At 43.7% G+C, this 12,519-nt stretch overlaps 1 non-coding gene and 1 pseudogene across 1 annotated transcript; both read right to left on the minus strand.

The window, feature by feature from the left end:
- Nucleotides 1-1,375: 1,375 nt before the first annotated feature.
- Nucleotides 1,376-1,674, minus strand: LOC148778495 (signal recognition particle RNA). The gene has a single exon (XR_016036098.1).
- Nucleotides 1,675-2,000: 326 nt separating this feature from the next.
- Nucleotides 2,001-2,660, minus strand: LOC148778496 (cytochrome c oxidase subunit FA4 pseudogene; annotated as a pseudogene).
- Nucleotides 2,661-12,519: the final 9,859 nt, after the last annotated feature.

Here is a 12,519-nt window from a genome sequence, read left to right on the forward strand (position 1 = left end):
AGATCCAACCAGTCCATTCTAAAGGCGATCAGTCCTGGGTGTTCATTGGAGGGACTGATGCTGAAGCTGAAGCTCCAGTGCTTTGGCCACCTCATGCGACGAGTTGACTCACTAGAGAAGAGTCTGATGCTGGGAGGGATTGGGGGCGGGAGGAGAAGGGGAGGACAGAGAATGAGATGGCTGGATGGCATCACCAACTCGATGGACATGAGTTTGAGTGAACTCCGGGAGTTGGTGATGGACAGGGAGGCCTGGCATGCTGTGATTCATGGGGTCGCAGAGAGTCGGACACGACTGAGCGACTGAACTGAACCGAACTGATGAGAACTTACTGTGCCCATTGGTGGCTTCTTTAACACTTTCATTTTTTGTTTTTGGGTCTTCTCTGCTGCTTGCAGGCTACTCTCCAGTTGCGGGGTGTGGGTCTGTCACTGCAGCAGCTTCTCTTGTTGAGAAGCGGGGGCTCTAGACACTCAGGCTTCAGTAGCTGTAGCTCTCGGGCTCAGTACTTGTGGCACACTGGTTTTGTTGCTCCATGGCACATGGGATCTTCCCAGACTAGGAATCGAACCTGTGTCTCCTGCATTGACAGGCAGATTCTTAACCACCGGGCCACTACGGAAGTCTCAACCGTTGGTGATTAACTCTATCTCCAGCTCTTCTCTCCTCCCTGAATGTTGGGGTGTGGAGCTGAAAGTTCCAAGCTTACAATTAAGGCATGGTCTTCCTGGGAACCAGTTCCCATCCTGAGCTACCTAGGGATACATCCAAAATCACCTCAGTAGTAATGAAAGATGTTCCTATTACCCTTATCACTTGGGAAATTTCAAAGGTTTTAGGAGCTCTGTGCCAGGAACTAGGGCCAAACATCTTTCTTACTATACTGCAATTGTATTGTCTTTTAATTATTGAGCTATAAGAGTTCTTTATATAATCCCCTAGCAGATATATAATTTGTAAATCTTTTCTCTCATTCAGTGGGTTGTCTTTTAATTTTCTTGTTGGTGTCTTTTGAAGCACAAAAGCTTTTGCAGAAGTCCAATTTACCTTTTTTTTCCCCTTGGTTTCTTATGCTTTTGGTGTCATAAGTAAGAAGCCATTACCAATGAAGGTGATGAAATTTTATACCTATGGATTTTTTCCTAAGAATTTTATAGTTTTAGCTCATATTTAAGTCCATGATTCATTTGGGGCTAATTTTGTATCTGGTGTGCTGTGGGTTTACAACTTTAACTTTTTTGCACTTCAATTTCCAGTTGTCCCAGCACCACTGGTTAAAGACACTGACTTGTCTTGGCAACCTTGTAAAAAATCAAATGACTTAAAATGTGAGGTTTATTTGTGGACTTTCTTTTTTTTTTTTTTTCTTTTTTCTAAGAGACAGGGTCTCGCTATGTTGCCCAGGCTGGAGTACAGTGGCTATTCACAGGCGCAATCCCACTACTGATCAGCACGGGAGTTTTGACCTGCTCCGTTTCCGACCTGAGCCGATTCACCCCTCCTTAGGCAACCTGGTGGTCCCCACTCCCGGAAGGTCACCATATTGATGCCGAACTTAGTGCGGACACCCGATCGGCATAGTGCACTGCAGCCCAGAACTCCTGAGCTCAAGCGATCCTCCAGCCTCAGCCTCCCAAGTAGTTGGGATTACAGGTGCGCGCCACCACGCCCAGCGGACTTTAAATTCTATTCCATTGATCTACAAATCTATTCTTAAGCCACTACCACACTGTCCTAATCATTGTTCTTTTTATTAAATTTTGAAATTGAGAAATCCCCCAACTTTCTTCTTTTTGAAGATTGTTTTGATGTTCTCGAGTTTTCATATGAATTTTAAGATAAGTGTGTCAGTTCCTGCAAAGAAACCAGCTGGGATTATGAGAGTATTGCATTGACTCTTTTTTTTTTTTAAGTTTCAGACTATTTATTCATCAGTGTAAACCCCAACAATATACCAGCATGATTTCATGCATTTAGAGGGGAAATATTTCCTGGTTAAGTGGAAAATTGTGCTGATGGCTTCTGGAAGACCTTCATTCAAAGCAGCTTTATAGTGAAATACTTCATTTAGAAGTCTGGACCTTCTTTCTTCAGTTTGTTGTAATCTACGTTCACAGAGTAGAATTTGTACTGATCATTAGGACCTAGTTTGTTCCAGGGTTCTGGGTTATTCTTTCTGTCCCAACTGACATCGGGATTGAACAATGCCAGGCGTGTGACATACAGTGCTGCTCCAGTCCCTCCTGCTCCAATAAATATGAAGAAGGGGATCAAGCTAGGATGCTTCTTGGCCTGACTGATGATCTGGCAGAGCATGGCTGCGACAGAGGCCTCGAGCCCAAACCGAGAGAAAAACTAAGCCGCGAGGCCGGAGATTATGCACTCCTGCATTGACTCTTTCACTGACTAGAGGGCTACTCCATTTCTTCAAAGGAATTCTTGCCCACAATAGTAGATGTAATGGTCATCTGAATTAAATTCACCCATTCAGGTCCATTTTAGTTCACTGATTTCTAAAATGTACATGTTCACTCTTGCCATCTCCTGTTTGACCACTTCCAATTTACCATGATTCATGGACCTAACAAGAATCTTTACAGCATCGGACTTTACTTCCATCACCAGTCACGTCCACAACTAGGAGTTGTTTTCACTTTGACTCAGCCCCTTCGTTCCTTCTGGAGCTATTTCTCTGCTCCTCTCCATTCTTCTTCTCTGCTCTCTCTCCACCTGGGGAGTTCATCTTTTAGTGTCATATCTTAGTAAATTTTAGTAAATTTATGCGATATTAAAGGGGAAAAATCCTTTAGACATCCATGGGGAAAGGAATAAGTGACTTATGAGAAAATGAAAATTAGGTTATCATCAGACTTTTCAACAACACTGCTTTGCACCAGAAGAAAAGGGTGTGACCTATCTAAGGGGGTGAAAGAGTAAGCCAAGGAAAACTGACTTTATATCCAGAAAAACTATCAATTATAAAAGGTACAAACTGTTATCAGCATACAAGAACTCAGGGAACATTGTTCCTAAGAACTCTTCCTGAAGAATTTACTGGAAAACAAGCCTCAGGCTTGTTTACTAGACACATCAGCATAAGAAAGCATAAAAACAAGTAGCATTAAATACATTACTTGGAGTACCAAAACAATATGGGAAGTAAAAGGAAGAGAATATAAATGTGGACTCTAAAAAACAAAACAAACAGACAAAACAAAAACAGACTCCTGGACACAGAGAACAAACAGGCAGTTGCCAGAAGGGAGAGGTGGGAGGAAAACAGACAACAGGGATTAAGAGATACACACCTCCAATTTAAACAATAAGCAAGTCACAGGGACGTAGTACCCAGCATAAGGAATACGGTCAGTAATACTGTGAGAACTTTATGGGACAGATGGCTACCAGATTTACTGTGGTGATCACTTCAAAATGTACGCAAATGTCAAATCGTTATGTAGTACACCTGAGCTAACATAATATTGTACGTCAGCTATGCGTGCATGTCTGCTAAGTTGCTTCAGTCATGCCTAACTCTTTGTGACCTCATGAACTGTAGCTTACCAGGCTCCTCTGTCCATGGGATTCTCGGAGCATGAATACTGGAGTGGATCCTCCTCAGGGGATCTTCCCGACCCAGGGATCGAACCCTTGTCTCTTATGTCTCCTGCATTGGCAGGTAGGTTCTTTACTTACCCGTGTCACCTGGGAAGCCCATATTCCAACTATGTTTCAATCAAAAACATAAGATAAAAAGAAAAGAATATGGTATAAGAGGCCATAGGCTCAACTGATATAGTTATTCAATAGCTATAATGGGTGTGAGAACTTTCAAACTATTTTCACTTATCATTCTGGTGGTGGCAGCATTAGTATTCCCTGTAGTGTGTGTAATGTTGCCTGAAACAAATGAGTAATTAGGGGATATTTTAAGTGTTATCCCCTGTGTCCTAAAACTCAGGATTCTCAGTATGGAAGAAAAGAGATATAGCAGTAATTTTTTTTAAAGATTAAATATAAAATCTGTAGTCCTGAAATTTAATTGAAAATAACAGCATGACCTTATAAGGTATTTGATCTATCATTCTATCTATTAGCTCTAACCACTGAAACAACCTAGGAACCACGACCCACTGAGTAGCACTGAGAATACCCAGAGTCCACACTGTGGTCAGGAAACACCACCTCCCACTAAAAGTCAGGACTGTGTGGAGAAGTGACTGATTGCTGGTCTGAGGAGAAAATGTACAAAAGGAGCCTGGAACATCTTGACATAAATGACAGCACACAAGTCACAACAGATAAGCCACATGCAGACTGGCCCAGTGCCAAAACAACACAGGAGGGACTTTCCCTGTCTGTCCAGTGATTACAACTTCACCTTCCAATTCAGGGGCTGTGGGTCTGACCCCTGGTTGGGGAGCTAAGATCCCACATGCCTCATGGCCAAAAATCCAAAACATAAAACAGAAGAAATATTATAACTAATTCAATAAAGATTTTTAAAACGGTGCACATCAAAAAAAAAAAAATCCTTAAAAAAAACAAATACAAGCACCCATCAAGAATCTGCCAGACAAACAAGAGATGTGGGTTCAATCCCTGAGTTGAGAAGATCCCCTGGAGGAGTGCACGGCAACCCATTCCAGTATTCATGCCAGGAGAATCCCAGGGACAGAGGAGCTTGGCAGGTGACAATCCAGGGGGTTGCAAAGAATCTAACATGACTGATTTAACAACAACAACAAAAAAAACTCACCAAACTTATTTAAATCCATGAGTTCATGACGATATTGAAAAAATGAAATGGTCTCCACCAGAAGACAATAAGGAGCCAGTTCATTATTTTGCAAACTGGCAAATACAGGAAAAGAAGGGAGCATTTACCCTGCCTCTCTCCTGTGAGCTATGCCACTGGGGAACCTCATGATAGATGAAAGAAAGCATCTGTTTATGATGAATCCCAGCAAATAAATGAAAAAGAAATGATGGAATTAGAATATCAGCATCATTTTGCAGGGGTGGCAGCTGTAGTGGTTTTCATTACCTTATGTAAAACACGACAACAGTCTCATCAACGTTGCCATCATCTGTTGAATTCAAGTATATTTTTCTCAAAGCCTATTTACTTACAAATTGTGTGGAATGACAAAATTAATAAGCAATAAAATGTGAACGGCAGCACAGTGAAAAAATGTATGTCACCATGTTGGCCCCCCAGTGAAGTAATGGATCCAGGGCCTGAGCCTCCACGGCGAAGAACATCCAGCAGAGAGGCAGCTGGTGCAGGAACCCATAGAGCTTTGTCAAAAGGACAGAGGCTGGATCTGGTGGAGCCTCTAGATCCAGCTGACCATGGGCAGCAAACACAGAGGGCAGAGGAGCGCACTGAACTGTCCCAAGAGCAGGTAGCAACTGTCCCAAGAGTGGGCAGCCAGCAAAATCCAGACTGTGGGAACCACTGCAGTCAGATGGCCTGGTTTCCTCAAGCAGTAAAATGAAAGGAAAAGAAAGCAATGAAGGAAGAACTTGTGCATTATAAGAGGCAAAATACTGGGTTTTTTTAAGGGGGCAAGACTGAACCATCGCTGAAAGATGCACAGTTGGATGATGAAACCGTCAGGAAACATGAGGAAGTGACTACAATAAAAGTCAAATGGGGGTGGTGCAGGAGTAGTTGGACTTGGAGTACATCTCTCTCCATGGGTGCATCAGGAATACACCTCAGACACGAAAGTGCTTGCAAAACACCGGGGGAGAGCAGACGGGAGTACCTGACCACGGGGAAAAAGCCAGGTGGTGGGTCCCCCCACTGTGGCAGAGAAGGGCTACCGCTGGAACAGGCAACATGGAGGAGCTGCTGGGGTGGCTGCAGTGTTCCATCTCTTGGGTTACAAGACCATTGCAGGTATTTGCCTTATTAAACTTTATTAAGCTCTATGTTTATCTCATAGCTTTTTCTGTATTTTATTTCACAAAAAGATGTTCAAAATAAGGACTGTTTACAAATTGTATTTAATAGATACAAATTATATCTATTAAAAATAAGTCACAAACTAGAACAGTATGAACAGCCTGCATGCTGACCTTTTCCATAAACCTGAGTGACTCGGACACTAGAAGCCACCTTGCCCACCTTCCCATGCCCACTGGGAATGGATGGATTTCATGGTAGGGAGTAGGGAGGAGGAGAGCAGAAAACTGATGTCTGCACTGGACAGCAGGAAGGTACAAAGGGCAGCCAGGGGGCATGTGTGCTGTTGGGGGAGTCCTACATCCCAAGCCCTACCCAACATATACAGTTGAAACCCAGGATCCTGCTTCAAACACAGCATCTCCTCTGCTGCTCCCTGGCCCCTGAAGACCTACTGCAGGCCAGTAGGAGTGGCTAGAAATGCTATGACCAGGTTAACGTCCTGAGGCAAGGGGAGATGGGCAGCAACATTGTTTTAGACACATAAACCCTGACTGTGGTAGAGACCTCCTGGGGCACCTGTCCAACAATCACTGCCCGGAAGCAAGAACTGACCCCTATCCCAGGAGACATGTCTGTACCACATGGTCTAGTCCTCCCGGTCACAGCTGATTTGATCAGGGAGGGACAGACTCCATGCCAAAGATGGGGGACACCTATGGTTTACTGCCAGCATCTATTCCTGCTCTCTACTAATATCACCCCAAATTTCTTTTCAGACACTTCCCCTGTCCCATGTGGTCAGGGTGGAATAAACCAATCTTCCCTCTGAGATTAGAATAAACCAATAAATTATCCCAATCACCAGGTGTTCATGGAGGGGTTAGGAGTCCAGGCAAGAGCCAACTAGTGTAGCTCATTCTCCTGGTCCTGTGATTCGTTGAGGTGTGGGCACTGGATCCAAGCTAGTCCAATCAGAATGAATCCTACAACTTCTATAGGAATGATGAGACTCGGCCCTCCACCCCTCCCACCCCCGCTTCTTCTGAGTGGTGTGGGATGACGATGAAAGGTCTGGAATCACCACAGCCACCATTGGGACCTTGAGGGAGGATGTCAGAATAAAACCAGAACTGAGACATGCACAGAGAGGGGTCACTGCAGAAAGAAGGAGTGAGCTCTCGGATGACCTCCTGAACCACTGGCACCAGTTAGGTCATTCCTCTAGATCTCATTACATGAACCAATATTCCTCCCCCTTTCTTTTCTTTTTAAATTGAGCCAGTTTGCATGAGGTTTTCTGTACCCTTTAATTAGATGTTATGGTTAGGAATGTTAAGCCTTCAAGTACAGAAAGCTCTACTAACGATAAGTTAAACGCATACGGGTACCCTTTTACACAAAGCCCAAAAGATGGAGATCCAGAGCTTCTCACACAGCCCAGCAATGTCACGCGTGCGTGCACATATACATACACACACGTGCATGAATCAGAATAAGGCCTGAATTGAACCAAAGTCAATTTCCTGGTTAAAGTTACATGAGATGTTATAATGGGGGATAGGTGAGTGAAAGGTACACAGAACCTCTCTACTGTTTTTGCAACTATATCTGAATCTAAAATTATTTAAAATTAAATGTTTTTTTTAAACCAGGGCTTCCTTGGTGGTTCAGACAGTAAAGAATCCGCCTGTGGTACAGGAGACTTGGGTTCCATCCCTGGGTCAGGAAGATCCCCCGGAGAGGGAATGGCTACCCACTCCAGTATTCTTGCCTGGAGAATTCCATGGACAGAGGAGTCTGGTGGGCTACAGTCCATGGGGTCACAAAGAGTCCGACATGACTGAGCAACAAGCACACAAATGTTAAGTACACAGACAATTCTGCATATGATTTCAGGGGTTTTGCACCTCCCTGAGGTTCAGCCAGCTTCCTCCAGGGAGACGCAAAAGAAGTACCCATTAGCTGGCCCCCTTCTAGGACCCCCCCAACTCTTACATGACCACCCAGGCCCTGCCTATCAAGTTGCTTCAATTTCCCAATGAGACAGAGGAGGAGCCAGCTCAGAGAGAGAGGATGGTATATGTGAAGCCTATTCAGCTATCTTTCTGGAGGACGGGTGTACATTTTCATCCACACACATATCCCATTATTCTGGCAACAACCTGATTCTCCCATCAGACACTCTGGGACCTACCATTTTATCTTCTTGTTCCTAGCCCACCTATAGACTTTCAGACAAATAATTCAACTTGGAGAGGAAATTAACCACATTATTTGTTCTGAGTTTCCCTAGTCCGTTGATGCCAAGGCCCCAGGGGCCAGGCTGTGTTTTTGTCCAAAATATACTTCAGGTTAAGCTTCAGGTTCCAGCGCCATCACTTTGGCATCCTGATGCACTACTGCCCTCTGCTGGTGACTTCTAGGTATTACTTAGAAATTCTCGAGCTTCCCTGGTGGTTCAGAGGGTCAAGAATCTGCCTTCAATGCAGAAAACCTGGGTGCGATCCCTGGGTCAGGAAGATTCCCTGGAGAAAGGGATGGCAACCCGCTCCAGTATTCTTGCCTGGAGAATTCCATGGACAGATGAGCCTGGTGAGCTACAGTCTGTGCGGTTGCAGAGCTGGACACAACTGAGTGACTAACACTTTCATTTTCTTTTCATGATCGTGACCCCACTGGAATGCAAACACCTACAACCAAAATATGAAAGTTAGTTAACCAGCACTAACACCTCTGATCATGGCAATCTGGCTTTGCTTCCTGTAATTCTCATGACACTTTACAGAGGAAGGAAGAAGCCAGAGGGGCCGGCCACACTGCCTGCTGCAGAGTTGCTTCCCCAACCAGCAGGCCATATTGCCTCTCCCTGGCCCTGCCCCACTCAAGACCTCAGGTGTTCAAGAAACTTGTGAGGTGAATGAAGATGCTCTTCCCGCCACAACCATCAGAACCCGCCAGAACACTCCGATTCACAACTCATTCTGAATGGCCAGCAGCACAGAAAGACCAGTGGTTTAGTGGGAACATCCTGGCATATTTACTGAAATGACAATGTGGTCCCTGGACTTAATATATATGGTACTTTATCATGTTAAGGAAGCATCCTTCTCTTAGATTCCTAAAAGGTTTAGGACTGTATTTCTAATTTTATAGAATTCTTTTCATCTACATTCATAAATGAAATAAGAAAAAAAATACTATCTTTGTTAGATTTTGGTAATAGGACTAACCTAGAAACTTTTGTTTTCCTTTCCTTTAAACAAAAACCTGTTCAGCCTATGATGATGAAGGGAATCACTGAATCATTTAATAACAAGAATTCACCCAGTATATAATATGAACCCAGAGCCTTGTGAAGCCTTGTTAGGGGCTTCCCTGATAGCTCAGTTGGTAAAGAATCCACCTGCAGTGCAGGAGACCCCAGTTCAATTCTTGGGTTGGGAAGATCCACTGGAGAAGGGATAGTCTACCCACTCCAGTATTCGTGGGCTTCCCTGGTGGCTCAGCTGGTAAAGAATCCACCCACAATGTGGGAGACCTGGATCTGATCCCTGGGTTGGGAGGTCCTCTGGAGAAGGGAAAGGCTACCCACTCCACTATTCTGGCCTGAAGAATTCCTAACAGTCCATGAGGTCACAAAGAGTCAGATACAACTGAGATACTTTCACTTTCAGAGCTTTGTTAAAGATACATCTTCAGTAGCATTAAAGTTTCATTTCTACTGAAGTGACGCAGCAGCGGCATTTTATTCCTTGAGTGAATTATGGTCACTAAATTTTCCAGAAAATTCTCTTCATCACTGAGTTTCAAATAGATTGATGTAACATCTTACAGTTTTAAAATGCTGTTCTCTTTATTCACTTACTGCCTTTTATTAATTAGATTTGCCAGGTATATGTCTTTTTCATTATTTAAAAAGCCTTCTTAAACTAACTTTTGATCTGGCCAGTTAATTAATTTTTGCATTTATCTTTATCATTTCCTTCCATATACTTTCCTTAATTTCATATTTTTAACTTTTTTTTGGCTGTCTTCCTATTATTAACATATAGTGGGTATCCACAGAAAACACTGAATGAATGAATTTTCAAAGACATGAAGAGGCAGAAAAATGGGAAAAAGATGGGTTCAAAAAACAATAAAAATGGAATAGTCAGGATGTGGTATATCAGATGTGAGGTAGGGAGGAATTAAGGATGAACCCCCAAGTTCTGGCTCAAGTAACTGTGTTATGGGACTGAATTATGTTCTCCCCAAATTTATATATATTAAAGTTTTAACCCTGATATGACTATACTAGGCCTTTAAAATAATTAAGGTTAACTGAAGTCATAAAGGTGGAGCCCTAATCTAATATGACCGATACCTTTATGAGAAGAGGAAATGATACGGGGGATGCACAAGCTCAGAAGAAAGGCCGTGTGAGGACACAAGGGAGGGTGGCTGTCTACAAGTCAAGGACAGAGGCCTCAGGAGACACCAAACTTGCCAACACCTTGATCCTGGACTTCCAGCCTCCAGAACTGTGAGGGAATAAATTTCTGTTGTTTAAGCCGGCTAGTCTGTGTGCTTCATTATGACAGCCCTTTAAAACAATACATTTGATGAACTGTGGGCATCATTTACTGTCTACGAGAGTAGACCAGGGAAGAAAACCACCAGCGGATGGCTGGCAACAGGAGCCATGTGGCAAAGGATTAGGTGTGGATGGGGGAGGAAGTAGAAACAAAGTGTACATGACTCTCAAGAAACTTGTTAAAGAGAAAGAGCAGTGGCGGTTAGAGACAGACATCAGGTTCAGAGAAGGTCTCCTTAATGTGTAAAATTCTCCATCACATACAGCCACTAGGAGAGGCCAAAGACACAAGTGAAAACTCTTGGGAGACGAGGTGAGGCGGATCCCTACCACACAGGTGGACAAAGTACACTCCCGCAGAAGGAGGCTGCATTCTCCACTATGACAAGACGACGTGTAAAGGGTGGATGTAGGTGATTCTGTAGATTAAAGACAAGAAACTGGGCATTTCCCCATCTGGTGAGATTTTCACTCTGAAGTAGGAAAACAGTCATCTGCTAAAAGTGAGGGGTAAGATGGAGTAAATGATTTTAAAAGAACAGTGAATCAACACAATACTGTAAAGCAATTATCCTTCAATTAAAAAAAAATGAAACTTAGCTCTAGGGAATGAGTGAGAGCTGACAAGAGGCGTGTGATGGGACAGCCCCACAGCAGAGGAGCCTATTTAGAGACAAGAGGCACCACCCCGCAGCTGTGTGCCTTCTCCAGTGCCTGTATGAGATACTGTATGAGGCCCCATTCTCCTTAGATTCCATGGGCTCTCTGCTGTAACATTTCTTCAGGGACAGCACTTCCTTTAGAACCCACCAAAGTATCTGCTATGGTTCCACTGTGACTTCTTTTACTTGTATACATTCTCCACAGCTTATATGATCTACGCCCATGGTGACACCCCATTTCCTGTGACTCAAAAGTTTGGAAAGCTAACCAGCTGGATGGGACCTTAACAGGGTTTCGCTAGGAAAAAGCAATGTAAGACAGGAACAAGTGACCCCAAAATTTGGGCTGCCTCTTATCTTTGCTCTCCCAGTTAACTTCATTGTGGGCTTCATCCTTAACCAAAGGATAAAGTTCTCAACCCCAATAGACCAACCAGTCTGTTGTTCCATATCCAGTTCTAACCGTTGCTTCCTGACCTGCATACAGATTTCTCAAGAGGCATGTCAGGTGGTCTGGCATTCCCATCTTCAACAATTTTCCAGTTTGCTGTGATCCACAGACTGGTTCCAAATAGGAAAAGGAGTCCGTCAAGGCTGTATATTGTCACCCTGCTTATTTAACTTAAATGCAGAGTACATCATGAGAAACGCTGGGCTGGATGAAGCACAAGCTGGAATCAAGCTTGCCGGGAGAAGTATCAATAACCTCAGATATGCAGATGACACCACACTTATGGCAGAAAGCAAAGAACTAAAGAGCCTCTTGATGAAAGTGAAAGAGGAGTGAAAAATTTGGCTTAAAACTCAACATTCAGAAAACTAAGGTCATGGCATCCAGTCCCATCACTTCATGGCAAATAGATGGGGAAACAGTGGAAACAGTGGCTGACTTTATTTTGGGGGGCTCCAAAATCACTGCAGATGGTGGCTGCTGCCATGAAATAAAAAGACGCTTGCTCTTTGGAAGAAAAGTTTTGACCAACCTAAACAGCATATTAAAAAGCAGAGATATTACTTTGCCAACAAAGGTCTGTCTAGTCACAGCTCTGGTTTTTCCAGTAGTCATGTATGGATGTGAGAGTTGGACTATAAGAAAGCTGAATGCTGAAGAATCGATAATTTTGAACTGTGGTATTGGAGAAGACTCTTGCGAGTCCCGTAGACAGCAAGGAATCCAACCAGTCCATCCTAAAGGAAATCAGTCTTGAATATTCATTGGAAGGACTGATGCTGAAGCTGAAACGTCAATACTTTGACCACCTGATGTGAACACGCACTGGAAAAGATCCTGATGCTGGGAAAGATTGAAGGCGGGAGGAGAAGGGGACGACAGAGAATGAGATGGTTGGATGGCATCACCGACT

The sequence above is a fragment of the Moschus berezovskii genome, chromosome 2 (assembly GCF_049115385.1).
Source record: "Moschus berezovskii isolate FMDL1 chromosome 2, NW_MosBer_1.0, whole genome shotgun sequence".
NCBI lineage: Eukaryota > Metazoa > Chordata > Mammalia > Artiodactyla > Moschidae > Moschus > Moschus berezovskii.